The 19,104-nt window shown below is 55.6% G+C and overlaps 1 protein-coding gene across 2 annotated transcripts in view; it reads left to right on the top strand.

Annotated features, from left to right (window-relative positions):
* Window positions 1-1,451: 1,451 nt before the first annotated feature.
* The window catches only part of TNS1 (tensin 1), a 112,041-nt gene continuing 94,388 nt past the window's right edge, over window positions 1,452-19,104 (top strand). For both annotated transcript variants that reach the window (XM_044913753.1, XM_044913754.1), the window contains exons 1-3: window positions 1,452-1,490; window positions 14,727-14,768; window positions 15,583-15,633. The gene's annotated coding sequence lies outside the window, so the exon portion shown is untranslated. The remainder of the gene's footprint in view (window positions 1,491-14,726; window positions 14,769-15,582; window positions 15,634-19,104) is intronic.

Here is a 19,104-nt window from a genome sequence, read left to right as displayed (position 1 = left end):
GGGCAGGAAGCCCGTAACGGGACTGGATCGAGAACCCAGGGATGCTAAACACCCAGCTTCTCTGCCCCTTCCAGAGCTCAGGGCACACCATCATGTGAGTCTTGTCCCCTTCTGGGCTGGTGTGTCAAGTCTGGGGATCCCTTTGGCTGGTTGGAGGACAGAACTGGGTCTGGTGGAGGGAGGGCCCGGCTGAGGGTGGCTTCTTGTGAGCAGCCAGCTCTAGCCGAGCCTGGAGGCTGTCACCATCACCGCTCCGCTGGGGTGGTGGCCGGAGCAGGGGTTGCCCACTTTTTGAGGAGGCAGCAGCCCCCTCTTCAGCGATCTGGGGCTTGTGCCCACACACCCTTATGCCCGAGGGAGAGCCTCCTCCTAGTCCCCTCCGTGGGCCCCTTGGGTTGGGAATTGGAGCCAAGATTGAGGTATGAGCTCCAAGAAAAACGTGTCCCAGCTAGAAAAAAAGAACACACTGAGTCTCTGATAAAGGGCCCTGCTAATTGTCAGGGTAGTGGTTTGGCTGCCTGGCCTGGATGGGGGATGTTATCTCAGGGGAGGGAGAAATGCAGCCCACCCTCCTCCCTCCCTCTGTCTGGAGGCCCGCGTGCCAGTCCCCACCCTCCATCAGAGAGGAAGATGAGGATGGTGTTAAGAATAAAAGCTTGCCCATAGAGAGCGTGCTTTCACCCCTCAAGGCTTTCTTTGGAAGAACTGGCAGGGGCCTTTCACCATCCTGCTTCCCACATGCTGTGGGGACCCTAGACTCTGTCTGCATCTTTGGGTGGGATGTCCTGGCATTGGGGAGAACCTCCTTTCTCAGAGGTCTCAAACATGTTTTTAAAAAATGTAAAACAAATCTTAGCATATTGTAGAACATTTAGAACATAGAGCAGAGAAAAAAAAACCCTTCTTCTTATTACCTTAACCCACTGCTATTAAAAAAATCCCGGTGCACTGACCTCCAGTCTTCTGCATATTTTTCTACAGAATTAAAAAATTGTGTGATATACGGGGTGCCTGGGTGGCTCAGTCGGTTAAGCTTCCAACTCTTGGTTTCAGCTCAGGTCATGATCTCAGGGTCATGAGATCGAGTCCCGCATCGGGCTCTGTGCTCAGCACAGCGTCTGCTTGAGATTCTCTTTCTCCCTTTCCTTGTGCCCCTTCCTACCATGAGCATGTGTGCGCGCACTCTCTCTCTATCAAGTAAATAAATAAAATCTTAAAATCTTTTGCCTTCTGCCACACCCCCTCTACCCAGTGTTATTGCCTGAGGGATCCCCCACATGGCTGCAGAGTCTTCCAGTGACCTCTCCAGCTGGTGATGGTCAGTGTGTTGGGCTCACGGAAGGGGTGTCTAGCATGGAGGCGGGGTCGTGGAACGGTCTCAGGGGGCCCTGGTTTTCTGTGGGGATGAAAGATGCTAACCTTGCCCCTTTCTCTGTTCCCTCCCACAGGTGGCTGCCCCCTGCCTTCCTCCATCCAGCCATGAATTGGTGGTGAGTGACAGTCCCTTCCCTACCCTGCTGGTCTCTTTCCCCTCTTTCTTCAGCTCCTTTGTTATTGCTGCCTTTAGACCTAAGCATGCTGCTAGCCCCGGAGGGTGCTGGGCCATTAGGTAAGGAGGAGGAGGGGGACACTTCCCGAGGCTGAAGCTGGACTGGGAGGAAATGAGTCATGAGGTCCCTTCTGATGAGATGCAGGGCCTCCTATTTCAATTTGAGACTGAAGTCCTTGGAAAAACCCATAAAAGGGCATCTCGCATGCCTCTGGGCCTGGCCAGTGCCTCTTGCTCTGGGCTTCCAGGACCAGGGGACGGCACCTTCTACCTGCCAGGACCAGATACCCTTTGGCTGGAGGACAGGGAACGGATAGCCGGACCCACAGAGTTCGCCCGCCTGGGCAGTGGCTCACATTCAGGTGGTCCGTTGCACCTCCAAGCCCCTTGGCTGACTCTGCTTTTCTGCTCTGTCTCCTTGTCTCCCACCCCTGCCTCCCCTAGCAGGCTTCCAGAAAAGTGTGGATAGGGGCAGGACGCCTATGAGTTGTGGGCTGTGGGGAGAGGGGCCTGTTCTAGACGGATCCCAGCTGGGCTGATTTGGAACACTGGGAACTTTTCCTCCCGGCCCTCTCAGGGCCTTCTCACCCTCCCAAGGCCCCCCCTGCTCCCCAGCCCAGCGCTGGAGGGAGGCAGGGCCCTGGAGGCTGGAGGGGAGGGGTCTGCATGAGTACAGGTGCATCCGTGTGTGTTTGTGGGGGGGAGAGGGGTGTCCTATGGGCACAATCTGATTTGCTGCTACAGAGGAGCCTCTGATGACACTCGTGTGGGTGGGAGTCTGGGGGTGGGGGCCAGGATGCCCTGGCAGTTTCAGGCGTCTGCATACTCGCTCAACCTGGATACTGGAATCTCTGTCAGGCCACCTGGTCTCTTCTTTCCCTCCAACACGCATTTGCCCAGTGACAATGGACAAGTCCCGCACTCTTTCTGGACCCCAGCTTCCCTTACTGTCAAGGAGAGGGGTTGCTCCAGATGCTCCCAAGGCCTTCTCGGTGCTGAGAAGTGTCCCCTCCACCGAGGGTTGTTGCTGGAATGAAATAAAGTTTGTAAAAGTGCTCGTGACTCAGCCACCTCGGGCCCACGGCCGTGTTCCTGGCCTCTGCAGCCCTGGCCCAGGCCCTGCCAAGCTATTTCTGTTTCTCGCAGAGGCCCCTCCTCCCTGGTCTCACTGGGCTCAGACCCTTCTGGGCCTCAGCTCTGCCCGGCTGTGCCGCTCCAGCTGTGACGTGTTTTTCGCACAGAGCCCAGTCGCAAGGTCATCTGACAACAGAGGGGGTGGGTGGGGTGAGGCTGGGGTGCAGGCCTGGTTTGCAACTGCCGGTAAGAAGTCACTCTGGGATTGTGGAGGGTCATCATGGTGGGCGGGCGGGGTGGGGGTGGGGGAAGCGGGGAACATAAGTCTCATCATTTCAGCCCAACTGCCACCTCGCCTCTGAGAACAGAATGTCCTTGGCTGCTCTAGGATAGCTGGGGGGTCTGGGGTTTAGGGATCTCCAGGCAGAAGCCAGATTCCTGGCCACTTGGAGTCTTGTGAGCTTTGTTTATGTGAGGAAGGGTCAGGGGTTGGAACAAAAGGGAAGAGGTTGGCATTCCAGCTGGAAGGATTGCAGTTAGATACCTGAAGGAACTCCTACCTGAGTGAGGCTGTGGAATCTTCCTGTCCCTGTGATGTGCCCCACCTGTGCAGGAGGCTCTGACCTTCCTGGAGGCTGGGTCGGCCACCTGGTGGTGGAATGGTTGACACACCAGATTGTGCTCCCCGAGGCTTCCCACCTAAATCAGAACCCACCCCCCAACCGCCGTGGTCAAGAGTGAGGGGGTTAGACTCCCTCCCTTTGGATCCTGGCCCCCAGTCTCCTCTGTGTGACCTTGGACACATTGCTTAACCTCTCTGAACCTCAGTTTCCCCCTCTGCAGATTGGGAGCTTGTAATAGCAGCTACCCTATAAAGTGGTTAGGGAGAATAAAAAGGAAATGAGTGTATTTTTTTTTAAAGATTTTATTTATTTGAGAGAGAGAGAGAGAGCGCACATGAGAGCGCACAAGTAGGGAGGAGGGGGAGAGGGAGAAGCAGACTCCCCGCTGAGCAGGGAGCCCACATGGCCCAGACAGAGACAGCACCCCCACATCTAGCCCCACCCCTACCTAAGCCCAGGACAAAACCTTTGGCTTTTTTTTTTTTTTTTTTTTAAGATTTTATTTGTGAGAGAGCAAGAGGGAGAGGGAGAAGCAGACTCCCCACTGAGCAGGGAGCCGGATGCAGGGCTTGATCCCAGGGCCTCGGGATCATGACCTGAGCCAAAGGCAGATGTTTACCCGACTGAGCCACCCAGGCGCCCTGTGAATGTATTTATTTAATCCGTATTCAGGGCCCTCCAGGGCCTGCCCACCTGATTTGGGGTAAAAGTCCAGGTTCTTGCACTGGCCTGTACCACCCTACAGGATGGCTTTGCACTCTGGAACATCTCCTAGAAGCTCTCTCCGCCACTCACTCGGCGTCAGATACCTGGTCTTCTTGCTGCTCCTTGAACACAGCAGGCATGATGCTGCTTCAGGACCGCTGTTGTTTGTGTTCCTCCCGGCCGGGAGCCCATTCCCACGGATCCCTGCGAGGCAAGGCTCTTTCCCTCCCACAGGTGTTCACGCAAGTTCATGCAAGTGTGAGATTTCCCTTCCCCCAGCAGCCCTATCTCCCCTCCCTGCTCTCCTGGTCCCTCCATGTCTCACAACCTGGTACACGGTGTGTCTCATTTACAGGGCTCCCCCCATACCAGCACGTCAGCCTGTGTGGACAGGGATTTTTATCTGTTGTGCTCACTGCTGTATCCCTACCCTCCGGCACATAGTAGGCTGTCACCTACTATGTGCCGGAGGGTAGGGATACAGCAGTGGAAGAAAGGCGTTCAGCTGGATGCCTGGTGCGGATTAGGGGCTCAGCAAGCGGGACTGCTGTGGCCCCTGTTGCTCCACTTGCCCATGTACGGGGGTCTGTCTATTCGAGGGGCAGGGGTGGGCCTGGGCCGGAAGCTCTGCTGTCGTCCCCAGGGAGTGGGCAAGTGGCCCAGGGGAAACCGGGAGAAAGTTTGGCTTCCCCCAGAGAGCACTCAGCACCTGTTTCCTCAAGGCAGGCGAGGCAAGTGCTTTGAGCAGGTTCACAAGAGGGAGGAAAGGGCGGGTTGTATTTTTCCTTCCTTTTCCATTTGCTGCCTCCCTTCAGCCTCGGCAGAGCTGGTCTCTGGTCTCCCTGCTCCCTTCCCTTGTGCCTCACACAGTGTGTGCCTGTCTGTTGCAGTTTCTCCAGGTCTCAGGGGGGGTCCCAGCTGTCCCTCTGGCCTTCTTACCCATCTTGCTTCGATCTTACCCCCCTGGGATCGGGAGTCCGAGTTCTGGGCACAGGATTTCTGCATGGCGTGTGCCTGCCAGTCACATTCTCCAGCCTGTGCCAGGCCAGCCAGGGCAAAGTGGCTTAATCTTCAACCCGTGTTTTCATCTTACTCAACAGATGTTGCCGAAGGCCTTGGGTAGCAGGGTCCTAGGGTCACCTCCCTCCTGTGGGGTCCCCCAGTGGGGGCAGGATGAAGAGGGGAGAGGGCTTGTTTGCCACGGACACTCCTGATCCTTGGAAATTGCTGAAGCAGCTTTTCTCAACTTCTGAAAAATAAAGAGTCAAAAGGAATTTCCCGAGGGTGATAGCCAAGTGGAGTGGCCGCCGAGGTCGGCTGGATGGTGAGCCCTCCTGCACACACAGCCTGGCACCCAGGAGACTTGCGCTGGGGACAGAAGGGGGTGCAAGTGCTTCTCCTCACGCAGACCAGCCCCTTGGCAGGTGCTCAGAATGTCACTGTGGGATGAACTGGAGGTCGGGTGGGGAGTTTGTGAGGGCAGGAGGGAAGAGGTGAATGGGGCAATGGGAATGCCAGGCCAGATTCATCCATAATAGCAATCAGAGCAATGGGGAGATGTTAACCCTTGTATGGAACTTTCTTTCCGCCAAACATGGTTCGGAAAGCTTTGTAAAAATAAACTCATTTATTCTGCAGGACAACACAGCAAGAGAGATGCTGTGATTATCCCAATATTGCAGATGAGGAACTGAGGCCTCAGGCCCCAGAGATATTCAGAGAGGGAGCTGGGATTTTGACTCAGTAGTCCAGCACTGCTGTCCACCTTCCTGACCATCAGTCTTGACAAACGTCATTCACTTGCATGACACCTGCAGTTTTCAAAGCCTTTCCCCTGACATCGGGCCATGTGGAACCCACAGTGGATTGTGTGAAAGTCTGGGCACGTGTGAGAGCCACCTGGGTAGGCGGAGGAACAATGTGGGGCTCAGAAAGTCTAGGTGATCTGTTCATGGTCCCACAGTAGTTGGGGGGTGGGTGGTGGTGTGCTGGGTCAGGAGTGGGGTTTTAGATTCCTGGTTCTGCTTTCTCCCCAGGATCCCCTAGATGCTTGCTGCTGATGTGAATACTGGATGCAGCCAGGTGGACTTTTCTAGGATTTCCTCTCCTTTCCTTTCCTTCCTTTCTCCCTCCCTCCCTCCCTCCCTTCCTTCATTTATTTGAAGTAGAGTCGACACACAATGTTACATTAGTTTCATGTGTTGGGATTTCTTTTTCTAAACAGCACCAACCACAAGTGTACCTAGCTAGCTTAGGGCCTGGGATTTAGAGGAGGGTCCTGAGCACCCACCTTGTGCACACTGCTGTTTTAATGCTGGGGCTGCAAAGTTCCTTTCTGCCACAGTGCCAGGCCTTCTAGAAGGCGAGTGGGGATGGCATGGAGCCACAGGAAAGAGAGGACTTTAGACACCATTTGGTCCAGTCCTGCTCTGTTTCAGGTGAAATGGAGGCCCTGAAAAATTTTTTTTGACTTGAGTGTTTTTTTATTGTGGTAAAATACACATAACATAAAATTAACCATCTTAACCATTTTCGAATGCACAGTCATGGTATTAAGTTCATTTCTGTCCTTGTACAAACGTCACCCATCCTACTCCAGAACTCTTGTCATCTTGTAAAACAAAACTCTACCTATTTAACAAGAGCTCTGCCCTCCCCTTCCCCAGTCCCTGCCAACCACCATTCTCTTTGTATCTCTCTGAATTTGACCACTTAAGTGCCTCATGTGAGTGAACTCATATGATATGTGTCCTTTTGTGACTGGCTTGTTTCACTTAGCACTGATGTACTCAAGACTCCCTGTGCTGTAGTGTGTGTCAGAATGTCCTTCCTTTCAAGGCTGAATAATATTCCATTGTATGTCTGTGTCACAGTTTGCTTACCCATTCATCTGTCAGTGGACATTTGAGCTACTTCTAGATTTTAGCTCTTGTGAATAACGCTGTTTTCTTGAGAGCAGCCATTCTCCTGGGCTTGGGGTGGTGGTCCTGAGATTTTCAGAAGACTTTCCCAAGGTGCCCGAGTGTCAGATCTGAGGCAAGAAGGCACCACACTGCCTCATGGAGGAGGAGGATGATGTGATGTTCCGGACAAGTGTGCAGAGCCCTCAGCCCTGATGATGCCATCTTGCCCTCCATCAAGGAGAATGACTAGCAGTCGCTTTAGTTTGAGCTCCAGGCTCTGATGAAATTTCATCTTCTGGCCATGAGTGCCATGAGCAGCCATCTTGGAAGATTCTAGAAAGCGGAGCAATGTCAGGAGAGATGAGCCCGATAGAGGCTTGGTTTTCAAAGGAGAGAGCAAACTGGGCATTACATTCCAAAGAAGATTCTCAGAGTGGTGAGGGTGCTGAAGATCTCCTTTCGTGCAACAGGGCTGTGCGGTCTGGAGAGGGAAAATATGGAGCAGGCGCAGACTGGGAGTGAGAACGTGGGGAAGGGCAGATTTGCTATTGCTCTCCAGAGTAGAACCTAGTATGGAGGTTCTTACAAAGAGAAGGAAGGAGACTTAGATGTAAAGAAGAGCTTTCTAACATCTAAAATGGCCTGTCGGGGGGGGGGGGGTGGTGTTGCTGTCTGTTGCTGGAACCCATACTCACCAGCACCTACTAGGTGTAAGGTGGGTGCTGATGGCAAGTTCTTTCTCTGGGGAGGGCCTGGTGGAAGTCCCGCCCTTAGACTGGGCTGTGAAGGGACATGGCTCCTGGAGGTCAAGGCATCCATGAATGTGCTGACCACCATCCCGGGAGAGACCCAAGTCAGGTGAAGAGAAGCCCTTGGGAGCCATGTTCAGTGGGGGAGAAAGAGAGGAGTATGAGATGGAAACTGATTAGTGCCCGCCAGAGGTGGCCTTGGGAGCCAGGGAAAGAAGCAATCAGTTTGTGCTGTGGTGGCTGAGGAAGTCTGTCTCCTGTTTCAGGTCTAGTTTAAGATTTGAGCAAATGGAAGAGAGGAGAGGAGGAGGATGGAGAGCTGAAACAGAGAGGGGGCAGGGCCTTCATATGAGTTCCTGAGCCCGTTGCGAGCCAGGGTAAACCCAGGGTAAATATTTTTGGCCAGTCTGCCCTTGCTGGAGGAGGGGGGTGGAGGGGGTGGGGGCCAGGCGATTCTGTGTCATTTTGGTTGGTGGCCCTGGCTGGGTGTGCTGATGGAACTGATGAGTGCAGGAATGGAAAGAGCGCGAACATGGCATGTGTGGAGGAAGGGGCCAGATAAGGGAGGAGTACACACGCCTGGCAGGGGAACTTGAGCTTGGTGAGCCAAGCAGTAGGGCCATTATGGGTCCTTGAGTGGGGAAGTGACCCAGAGCAGGATCTGAGAGAGTCTGCTGCCAGCTGTGGGGTGCGGCTGGCTGGTAAGGGGGCTGTGGGAGGAGGGCTGGGCGCAGGTGCTCAGCTGGAGTAGAGAGAACGTGGACAAGAGTGGCCAGAGGGGCACAGAGGAAGCGCCTAGGGAAGCCCAGACTCCCAGTGCCCTGGGAAGGGGAGAACGGCATCCAGTGTGGAGCAGGGGCAGGAGGGGGCTGGGTGAGTGCCCGCCACCCCTGTCGTTGTCCCCTCTCTGCCAGGAACTGTGTGCCGGGTCCCTGGGGGTGAACTGGGGCCGGCCTGAGGACAGGAGTGGGCTTGCGCAGGCCCCTCCTTGGGGGGGGGGTGTGCAGGGAAAATCAGGTATCACATTTCATTTAATCACACCCAGCCTGTTCTTTTCCTCTGGGGGCCTAGGCTGCTCGGGAGAGGATGGAGCCCCTGGGGCGACTTTGCCCAAACACTTAATGGGGAACCAGGCCGCTGGCCTCCCTCTCACCTGGCCGGGCCTGGCCCTGCGTGTTCCGCACCCTCTCTCCAGCCCCCTGCCCTCAGTGCTGATGCCCACCCCCAGGGGCTCCGCCTTCCCAGGATGGTGGGAATTAACACGGGGAGGGGATGGGGGTGGTGGTAGGCGAGGGGCAAACACAGGCTTTGAGGTGCCGACCTGGACCCTCGGTTTCTGCATCTGCCCAAAGGGGTTCAAAGTGCTACCTGAGTGGCGACGGCTCCGGGATATTTTGTCCTTGTGTGATCGTCCCCCTCCCGCTCCCACTCCGGGGGCTGGGGGGTCTGTAATGTGCCCACCCAGCCCCGCGCCCTCTAAGTGCCCAGTAAATGGTGCTTCCCTGCTCTTCCCTCTTGCTTCCAGCCCCTCCCTTCATCTGCTTAGGGTTCTATTTCTGGAGCAAGTGAGCCTGGAATAACCTGCTGTGGGTCCCGGGGCTGAGGACACTCCTCCAGCCCCCACCAGCCCTACCTGCTGGCTTCCCCACAACTCGCTTCCTGTCCTGCTAGGCAGCACCACCTGTGATCTCACAGTGGGTTGCCATGGCAGGACATGTGACGTCATGAGGTCTTTTTGGCCTAAAAAACTGCCTGGATTCCAGGCCTCCCAGGGGGCAAGAGTGGGGAGGGCTGGAGCAGTGGAAGGAAGGAGGGTGTGAGGAATTTCTGGACAGAATGTTCCTCCGGAGGCTGAGTCTGCATTCTGCGCCAGACCCCTCCCCCGAGCCTGGGCTTGGGCATTTACCCCTCCCCCCCATGGCCCTTGCCTTGCCTTTTCCTTCCTCCACAACAGCGGCCCACAGATACATTTTTTCCCAGCCCACCCTCCCTGTAGGCCACCAACATGTCATACTGCACAAACCTCTGGGCATCATCCCAGCCACCCAGCCCCTCAAGCCCACACAATTTGGGGTGGGTATGCATGCGCAGAGGGGGCGTGCGTGTCTTTTTTTGGAAAAAAAAACTTGAGGAAAGGATGTGCAGTTTCCCTTATCCGCCCTGTGGTTCGCAACCCTTCACATTCAGGAAGTTCTCTCTGATGTCTGATCTCAGTGTCTCCTACTGCCGTCCATTTCCTCCTCTTCCTACGGCAGCGCACTGAAGGGGTCTCTTCTTCCTGAGGATCCGAGACAATTCGTCTCTAAGTCACAGAAAGCTTGTTCCCAATGGGAGGGCGGTTGACTGAGAGGAACTTTCAGTGAGTGAAGATCTTCGTCAGGGAGAGGAGAAAGAACATGACAGGGATGGAGGGAGCCCGGTTCAAAGACCAGCTGGTCAACATTGGGCAAGTTACTGAACCTCTTGGACCTTCTGTCTCAACTGCAAAGTGGGGTCATGCTTACCTCGGCGGTTCCGAGGATTGATGGTCGTGGAAGTAAAGAACTTGATATTATGCTCAGATCATTAGCACCTCATGAACAGTGATTGTTACTGCGTTGCCACTATGAAAGGCATCCCCAGAGCAGGGCAGGAAGAGTGGAACACTTGAGGAGGCCTGGCTCTCAGGGTTGTGTGGGTGTACCTCGTGCGAGCTGAGAGTGGATGCCTCCTGAAATTTCCTGCCCGAAGCACCTTACCCTAGTCCCTGCCTTGCTGCAGACTTCCAAGTTTGAGACCCCAGAGCAGAGTGAGTTGTGAAGCTCAAGGTCTGGCCGCCAAGTGGCACCAGGTCCAAACCCTGCCACCTGCTTGGAGTTGTCCTTCTGGGGGCCAGGAGGATTCTGGAAGACCCCTGGTGGGGCTGTGCATTGGCTGCCCTCAGCTTTGGAAAGCCTGGGGTCCTTAAGCTATAGGTTTTGTTGGGGAGCCTGGGTGGCTCAGTCGGGTAAGCGTCCGTCTTCAGCTCAGGTCATGACCTCCGGGTTCTGGGATCGAGCCCTGCGTCCGGCTCCCTGCTCAGTGGGGAGTCTGCTTCTCCCTCTCCCACTACCTCTTCCCCAGCTCTCTCCTCCTTGCTCTCTCACAAATAAATAAATAAAATCTTAAAAAAAAAAAAAGCCAAAGATTTTGTCCTGGGCTTAGGTAGGGGTGGGGCTAGATGTGGGGGTGCTGTCTCTACAACCTTCTGCACTGAGCCTCAGGGGGAGGAAGAGGAGAGCCCGCAGGGAGGTGTTCTGCTAACCCGGCCTGCAGGTTGGCTAGGGACTGGGGCGAGGGACAGAAAGGTGAGCTCAGCAGTGGGCCCTACAGGACCTGGGTGCCGACCCCGGTATTGCCATGGACCCCACTATGAGAGGCTGGGCGTCATATCTCTCTGTACCTTAGTTTCCACATCTGTGAAACAGGGAGGGAGGGAGATGGTGTCTGAAATCCTTCTCAGAGCTGGTGTTCTGAGGAGTGGTGTGCAAGGATGGGGTGTGTCCTGGCCCAAATCCAAGCAAAGATGGAGGTTCGAGACCTCGGCTCCACAAGGTCCGGGGATGCTGCATTGTAAGTAGTGAGCATGGTCAGGGGGCCGGGGAAGAGTGAAGGGCTCTCTTGGTTAGCTCACTCACTTGATATTTGCTGAGGGCCTACAGTGTGCCAGGCCCAGTCCTAGGCTCTGGGGGCTATGGGAACTTACGTGCTAGCAGGGAAGGAAGACCTTGAGTGAGATCAGGAAGTAAAATGCATAGTGTGTGGGAGAGTGAGGGGCTCTAAGAAGAAAAATAAACCATGCAACAGGGAGAAAATATGTGTTTGGGTGTGCCCAAGGTGGGCTAACAGCCCAGGCTGAGTGGGGCTCTCTGGCCATTGGCTCTGGCTCAGCCACGTCAGGACCCACAGCTCCGGTGCTCTGGGAGCTTCCCTACAGCATCGCTGGGGGCCTGGGGCAGGGGCAGCGTCAGTGGGAGCCTGCCCTCATGCTACCTGTCCCTTGCCTTTTTCATTCCCAGTAGCCCCATCCCTGGCTGCACCTAGGAAACAGAGAAGCAGGTCTTCAATCCTGGGAGGACTGGGATGGAGGAGAGGGCTGGGGAGCTCGGCATGCATGTTGGGCTGTGTTTGCAAATACTGCAGGGGGCTGGGGGGACACTGGGTGTTTAACTCCAGAGGGGCTTTTGGAAATTTTTACCTTCTCAGGGAGCCCCTGGAAGTATGTTGAACGCATCTGCTGACTGGCCCTGTGGCTGGCCTCTAGGTGGCCCGGGGAAGGGGTGGGGACAGAGGGGCTGGTGCTCAGTTGATTGCTGGCCAGGAGGGAAGTTTCTCTTGCAGTGCTGAGGCCTGTGCTTTCTAATATTGACTCATCTCCCTGGTTTGCATCGTGCCAGACTGGGGAGGGGTGGAGCAGGAGGGTCAATGTGGGGTAGGGTGGGCCTTGGGAGTGTGCACAGTAGAGATGAGAAATAACAGCTAACATTTACTGAGAGCTTTCTAAGTGCCAGGCCCTGTTCTAAGTGCTTAATGTGCTCCGTCTCATTTGTGCTCACGAAAAAGCACTCTGCAGGCCTGGTGAGGAGCAGCAAGGACAAAGTGACCTGTTCGAGGTCACACAGTTAGTAGTAGAGCGAGTCAGGACATGGCCCTGGCGGTCGACGGCTGACGCTGTTAGCTTAGACCCGTGGTTTTCGAAGTGTCATCCCCAGGGCCAGAAACCTTTGAGAAATGGATGTTCTTGGGTCCCACTGTAGGGCCCCTGGATTAGACCCTCTGGGCAGGGCCTGTCCCCTGTGTGCCCACAGCCCTCCAGGTGATTCTGAGGGCTGTGAGAGACTGCCAGCCCACATTCTGTTCTGCCCAGAGTCTGGGCTTCTTAGGAGGCTTTCCCTAGAGCAGGACAAGGGGCTCTTTAGGGCCTGTCATGGGCCTGGGGCAGGTGCTTTGCCTCCATCTTCTCTGTCCCACCCCATTTCTGTCCTTTCTGACCGCCCCCCATCTAGGCAGGCTGGTTAAGAGTGAGGGCTTTGGCGTTGACAGATCTGGATTCAAATTGCAGTTCTGTAGTGTAGACTCTGCATATAGAAGGTCCCTGTGATCTGCCCTCCTGGAGTGCTCCTCCTCGCCTGGAGGCCGGAGCAGCCCAGAGAGGATGCGCTTGGGCCTTCCCGCCTAGCCACAGTCTCCACAGGAGAGTTGCAGAGCCTTGGACCAGAAGGGAGAGGTGGGGGGTCAGGGGTCAGCGCTGCTAAGGACTCCCCTGGTTGGGGCTGGTGGCTTTTGGAGGCTGAGGGGAGAACGTGGCCCAGATTAGCAGGCAGCTCCTGAAGCTGAGCCTGGGTCAGGGGTCCCTGCCCGGTGGCCTGTGGCTCGGGAGTGGGGGCTGGGAGGGGGCTGGGGGAGGACTGGGGTTGGGCTGGGAGGGAGTGGAATGTGGCATCTTTACTTCTCCAGAGCCTGCTCAGGCTCCAGGTGGGCTGACCTGGGGGCTGGGAGGGCCCAGCTGACTTGCCTTCCCATCTCCTACTCTGTTCCTGGGCCCTGTCCTCCCTCAACCATCTAAGTTGCCTTGGCTACTTAGGAAGTTTCATCCCCTGGAAAGAAGTTCTGGCCTTAGCCTCCCATCCTCCAGGCCATTGGGGTAAAGGAGTCCCGGCCGTTTCCTGGAAGAGCACCGCTACCTTGATCTCTGCCAGCTTTCTTACTCCATGCCCATCTTGGTCCCGTTCCCCTCCCTGATGCCAGAACCTCTCAGAGGCCGTTCTGTCCATTCCCCTGTCTTCCTCAGGGCTGAGAAGCTCACCAGCAAGGGGTTAGGGAGGGCATTTCCTATTCTGAGACACTGTATCATAAGCTGGTCTCCGCTCATCCTGGCAAAGGCTTGCTTCCTCACCTTCACGGTCAAGCTCATGTCCTTCTGCGAGATTCAGGGGCCCCTGGAACCACTTCACTGTGTCGGGAACAGAGCCCTAGGGACTGGAGGCAGGAGGTGGACCTGGAGAGGGAAGTTTCTCTCGTGTTATGGGGGAGTCCAAGGAGCCTTTCAGGATGCCTTTAGTAGGAAGCACATCTGTTGGTCCTGGCTGGGAAAGGGTGGCACTGGCCCGAGGGACAGGCTCAGTCCACAAGTGTTCATTGGTGGCCTTCTACACATCCTTCCCAGTCCCTGGCGTGAGGGATATGGTAGCGGAGCTGCTTATAACGCTGCTTTGAATCTGTTTAGGAGGCAGGCGGGATAAGACTCACAAAACAATATTGGGGAACAAGACATATTCCCATGATGAGATTATTTATACCCTAAGGACCAGATACACAGCCCAGAGGGCAGGCTTATTGGAGTTCCAAGGTGGGAGGGAGTCCTCCTTGCTGGGTGTCCAGGAAGGGCCTTGTGGGGGAGGAGAGCTTGTTGGAAAAGAGCATGGGTAGGAGAGCCGTTCCAGGCAAAGGCCTGGATGCGTGAATAAGGAAGGGGATCTAGGCGACAGGTCTGGATGGGGCCGAGTTTTGGGGTATGGGCACAGGTCTGCGAGTGGGCGGGGCTAATGGTGGAGGGCCTTGAAAGCCCGCCGGAGTTAAGACTCTGGCAGGCGTCATCCTGGGCTGTAGTGATTTCACACAAAGAGCGTGAAGCACAGAGTCCCAGGATGGGGTACAAATCTTGTTGTTGCCAGTGGTAGTCGATGACTTTGGACCACTCATTTAGCTTCTCCTTTTCTGTGAAGTGGGGCTCACAGGTACTAATGGGACCCACCTACTGGGTTCTTGTCATGAATAATGAGCTGGTGCAGGTGAGGAAGTCTGGCCCTTAGGAACAGGTGTGACTGTTACCTGCTCTGTGTCCCTTTTTGAGGGGTCAGCGCTGAGTCAGAGGCCTTGCTGGGGCTTGTCGAGCTGCGTGGTTCTAGTACCAGCAGGATTGTTTTTTGTTTTCCAAACCTGGCTTCCCGAGCTTGGGGCTAGCCAGGTTAAGTCTGAGCCTTGGGTTGGCGCCATGGGCCCTGCCTCAGGGGGCATTCTGCCCCGTCGTGGCCACCAGCCCTGGGGAGCCAATCCATGGCTGTTCGCCCTGAGGCCTCACACTGTTTTCTCCCTGTGTTCACAGCCCATCAACACTGAGAGTGCACCGAAGAATGTAGCCAACACGGTGAGTGACGGCAGGTGTGGTGGGTGGCAGGAACATCCCGGGCAAGCATGGGGAGCCCAGAAGGCAGAAGCGTGATTTGGGGGAAAGTGAACACATACGTTTGGGGACATCCTTCTGGAGTAGATTTGAGGAACTTGGGGGAAAGTGATGGGGATGTGGGTCATGTTGGGAGCCGGGCATGTGACCTCACTCGTGTGTTTGGAAATGGATTGCTAGGGAAGTAGGTAGGCAGGTGGGAGAGGCCAGTGGTTAAATGTGGGTTTCTTTATTAAATATGTAGAATGCGAGAAAGCTGGGCAGATGTTTCCAAACAGATCTTTCTGACTTCGCAGAAAGACAGACAGTTTCCCAATTTCCTCAAGGCTGCATGGAGGAGGAAGGGAAGAGAGTGGGCGGGTCCTGCAGTGGAGAAGCTGAGGTCAGCAGCCGAGGGGCATATCCTGGCCATGGCTCGTGCGCAGTAATGGGCTTACGGTCGGAGGGCTTGCGTTCAGATCCTACCTTCTCCAACCTTCTAATTGTGCGACCGTAGGCAAGTCATGAGGCTGTGTGTGCCTCCGTGGTCTCACGTGCAAAATGGGCACAGGAAGATCTCCCAGCACAGTGGTCATGAGACACAAGTGAGAGGGTTGGCTAGCTCTGAGGGGCTTTTAGTGGACAAAGGAAAGCTAAACAAGCAGTGAAGTTCCCTCCCAGGCCCTTCTGCCAAGCCCCTCAACCCCTCACCCCTGCCAAAGCCAGGAGGTGAAAGACCAGGGTGCTTCTGATTCCCTTCCTTGACTCCCCGCTCTGACTGCCTTTTCTCCATCTCCAGGGAGAAGGAGCTTTCCGGGGTCGAAACACACGGAAAAGCCTTGAGGAAGACGTAAGTATGGGGATGGGGAAGCGGAGGATGTGTCTGGGCTCATGTGCCCCCGGGGGGATTGCCGGTGTGGATCATGTCTCATACCTGTCTCGTTTGGTGGAGCATCCCTTGCCTCCTTTCCAGAAGGGCAGGCGGGGGTCACTCAGCTCTGTGGCTGAGCAGGGGAGGAGGGGTTGGGATGGTGAACAGGCCCCACGTACTTATGCACTGGGCCTCTGTCTTGGCTTTGGCCTCCAGCTCAGCTGGATCCAGAGTTCATTTGCCCACCACTTTGCCAGACCTCCTCAGTGCTCCAGGGTGGGGGGTGGGAAGGGAGGCCAGAGAGGGAGCGCTCTTTGAGGCCTGGCATGGTGGTGAGCAGTCACCAAGGTAAGGCCAAGGGAAATGGGCAAAGGGACTAAGGGCAGAGGTGAAGAAGGACCCCTGGGCTTGCAGAGGGTCATCAGACCTTGGGGAATTGCAGGCTCTACGTCCCGGGAGAAAGGAGCCTTTGAAAATGTCAGAGTCTTCTGTGTGACTTAAGTGCCATTGATTCAGGAGAAGGCTGGAAGATGGGCTAAGCCGGTTGATCCCTCTGGGCTCCTCTCGCCATGCATTTTTGGTGGAGGTCAATGGGCAAATTCCTAAAGTGGAAGGACCCCAGGGAAGGGCAGAAGGGGCTCTCCCAGGACCCTGCTTTGAGCAATGCTCGTGTCTGGGCTTGTCCTCACATCCCTGGGGGAGACGCCCCACAGTGTTGGGCCTTTCTGTCTTCCCCACCCTCCTCTGACAGTTTGCCCCTCTGCTGGCCTCCCTATCCTTGCCCGCCCTGATCTGCAGAGGAACAGGGAGTGGTTTGGTGGTTGGCACGGGGGAACTGTTGATGGCATGAGGCCCTATCATCTGACAGCTGCCTGACCCACGGTGGGGAGGGCCCTGGAGGGAGGTGCTGGGACGGCAGGAGGCATGTAGGCAGCCGCACTTCTGTGGGGAGCCCCCCGCCACCACCGCCTTGCCCCCCCCCCCCTGCCCCGGGCAGCCCTGCAAGGCCAGCCCTACAAGGCGGAGGCATTCCTGGGGCTGCACGGCCTGTCTGGATGGAGCGGGAGCATGCCTCTTAAATTAGTGGGGAAGGCTCTGTTCAAGGTATGTGTGGGTCCCATGGGCACAGAGTGCACCTGTCGGGGAGGGACTCTTGTCCAAGTCTATGATATTTCTGGGGCTGGGATGTGGGTCAGAAATTAATTTTTGTGTGTACCTATTACAGAGGACGAACTAACTTAATGCACACAGAACATATAATATGTGCTCAATAAATATTAGCCATTCTTATTCCTGTTATTTTGACTAAGGGCCAGGAGGTGGGCTGGGATTTGTTTGTTTGTTTTCTTTTTTTTGATTCCTATCCCCCACCCATGACAGGTGCTCTGGTCCCATTTTTTAGATGGGAAAACAGAGACTTGAAGGGGCTCAGTGACTTGATGAGTGCCTTCTCCATCCCTTCCTGGGTCTGCTGCTCGGATCTGGTGCTACCCGGCTCTCCCAACCCTTGGCCAGGGGATGCTGTGTGAGCCAAACCTTTTACAGTGGCCTGAGCACATTTATATATTATAGCCAAGCCTGAGCACATATATATATTATAGCCAAGTCCTAATGCCACTGCTTCCCACAACCCCAGCCTGGGCCAGACATAGCTTGTCCGGGGAAGCTGCAGCAAGAGAGAGTGAAGTTAGACATCATCAAGAACTTTTTGATGCGACGGTGGGTACGACCTTGGTCCTGGGACAAGAGGTTTTTTCAGAAGAAAATTTTGTTGATTTGGGATGAGTGTGTGTTTGTGTCTGTTTGCCAGGGTGGGTAAAGGTTGTGTCCTGTCTGGATAGGGGGCGAGGGACAACATGAATTTTGCTTTAGCCAGTCTAGTGAAGGGAGCAGGTTCTAGGATGGCCTGTGTACTGCAAAGGAGGGAAGACCTAATCTTTAAAGATCCTGGACACCTGTCCCAGTTTGGGTGCTCTCAGGGTCATTCGTCCATGCCCCCGCCCAGCCAGGGGGGCCCCCCTGCAGTCTGCCCCGAGTGAGGAGACCTGTTTCAGAGGCTGCGCCGTTGCAACCCTGGGCCTCCGGGCGTGATAGTGTGCCTGTTCGTTGAGCTGTTTTCCTGTCTCTGGCCTGTGGCCCAGGACTCCCAGGGCAGGAATGGCTGTTTTCCTCCAGCAGGGTTGGTGTGTAGAGAGGTTTGTGGACGGTGTGCTGTGTCGCACTTTGTTTTGGAAAAATCCAGGCTGGTGGGCAGGAAGGAGAGAGGAAGGGGTGTGGCTGGAGGGGCTGGTGGGGGTGGGAGGGGGTGGCCACAGCCCCCGGAGGAGAGGTAGGAATGGGGACAGGCCCCTGACGTAGATTGGGCACCAATTTCTGGCTGCCTGACATGGCCCCTGGTGTTTCTTACAGACCCTCCTCCCAACTGGGCCCCCTGGGGCCTGGGGCTCAGGAAATGCCTTCTCTTTTGGTCCAGAGCTGTTGTGTTTGGTCTGTGGACCTCAAAGGCAGGCAGGACTCTTCCCACACAGTCGTTTTGCTCTAAACCAACCCCGCCCAAGTCCTGGGGTTCGCACTCCTTGCTGCATGGTGGAGAAGGCAAGATTGGAGCCTAGGGCCACAGACCTTGAGCCACTCGGGAGTGTCTGGGTGGTGGTCCGCAGGGAGGACCAAGGCAAAAAGAGTTGGGTGGATCTGCAGGAGGAAGGGTGAAGGTTAGACACCAGGAGGAACTTCCGGACAGTGAGAGAAGCAAGACACTGTTTTGGCGGGGGTGGGGTGGAATTTCCTTTCATGCTGTTCTCTTCGTGAAACAGAGACCATGGTTTGGTGATGACTGTAGGGGAGAGTTCTTGGGGTCTAGGGACTTGAATCAAAGCTGTATTACTGATCTCGGTCTTGGGAGGGGCCGGGAGGAAGTTGAGGCCTGGTGGGCAAAGGGCTTTGACAGCCCCAGAGAGGAGAAGAATGGGGTTACTGGCGGACAGAGAACTTATTTTTCTTTTTAAAATAAAATCTTTGTAGTACTCTTTGTAAAGCCCTCTGGTAGTTTTCCCTGGAGGCTTTAGGTTGGAACAGGTAAACCCCGTGAAATCCCATGGGCGCTGTGCTATACCCACTTTACAGATTGGTCAGTTCTTGGAGAGGGTCTTCCTTCATGGAATAGAAGTTCTCCGAGGTCAGGGACTTGGCCTCCTCTTGTCCCCGGTGCCCAGCACGTCGCCTGGCACACCGCTGGTGGTGCTTGGTGAGGGCTTTCGGGATGAGGGATCGAGCACCGTGATGGGCAGCCGAGATGGCCAGTGTGTGCACTCACTCCCAGCCTCTTATCAAGGGCCTGTGTGGTGCGGGCACAGCAGTGGGGGGCCCATCTCTGGCCTCCTGTGTGACGTCACCTGTGTGGTTTGGAGTATTAGGTTGTGCTTGCTCACACCTCCCCCCCCCACCCCTGCA

The sequence above is a fragment of the Neomonachus schauinslandi genome, chromosome 3 (assembly GCF_002201575.2).
Source record: "Neomonachus schauinslandi chromosome 3, ASM220157v2, whole genome shotgun sequence".
Classification (NCBI taxonomy): Eukaryota; Metazoa; Chordata; class Mammalia; order Carnivora; family Phocidae; genus Neomonachus; species Neomonachus schauinslandi.
The sequence above is the reverse complement of the archived record's forward strand: the minus strand, read 5'-3'. Positions and strand labels throughout refer to the sequence as shown.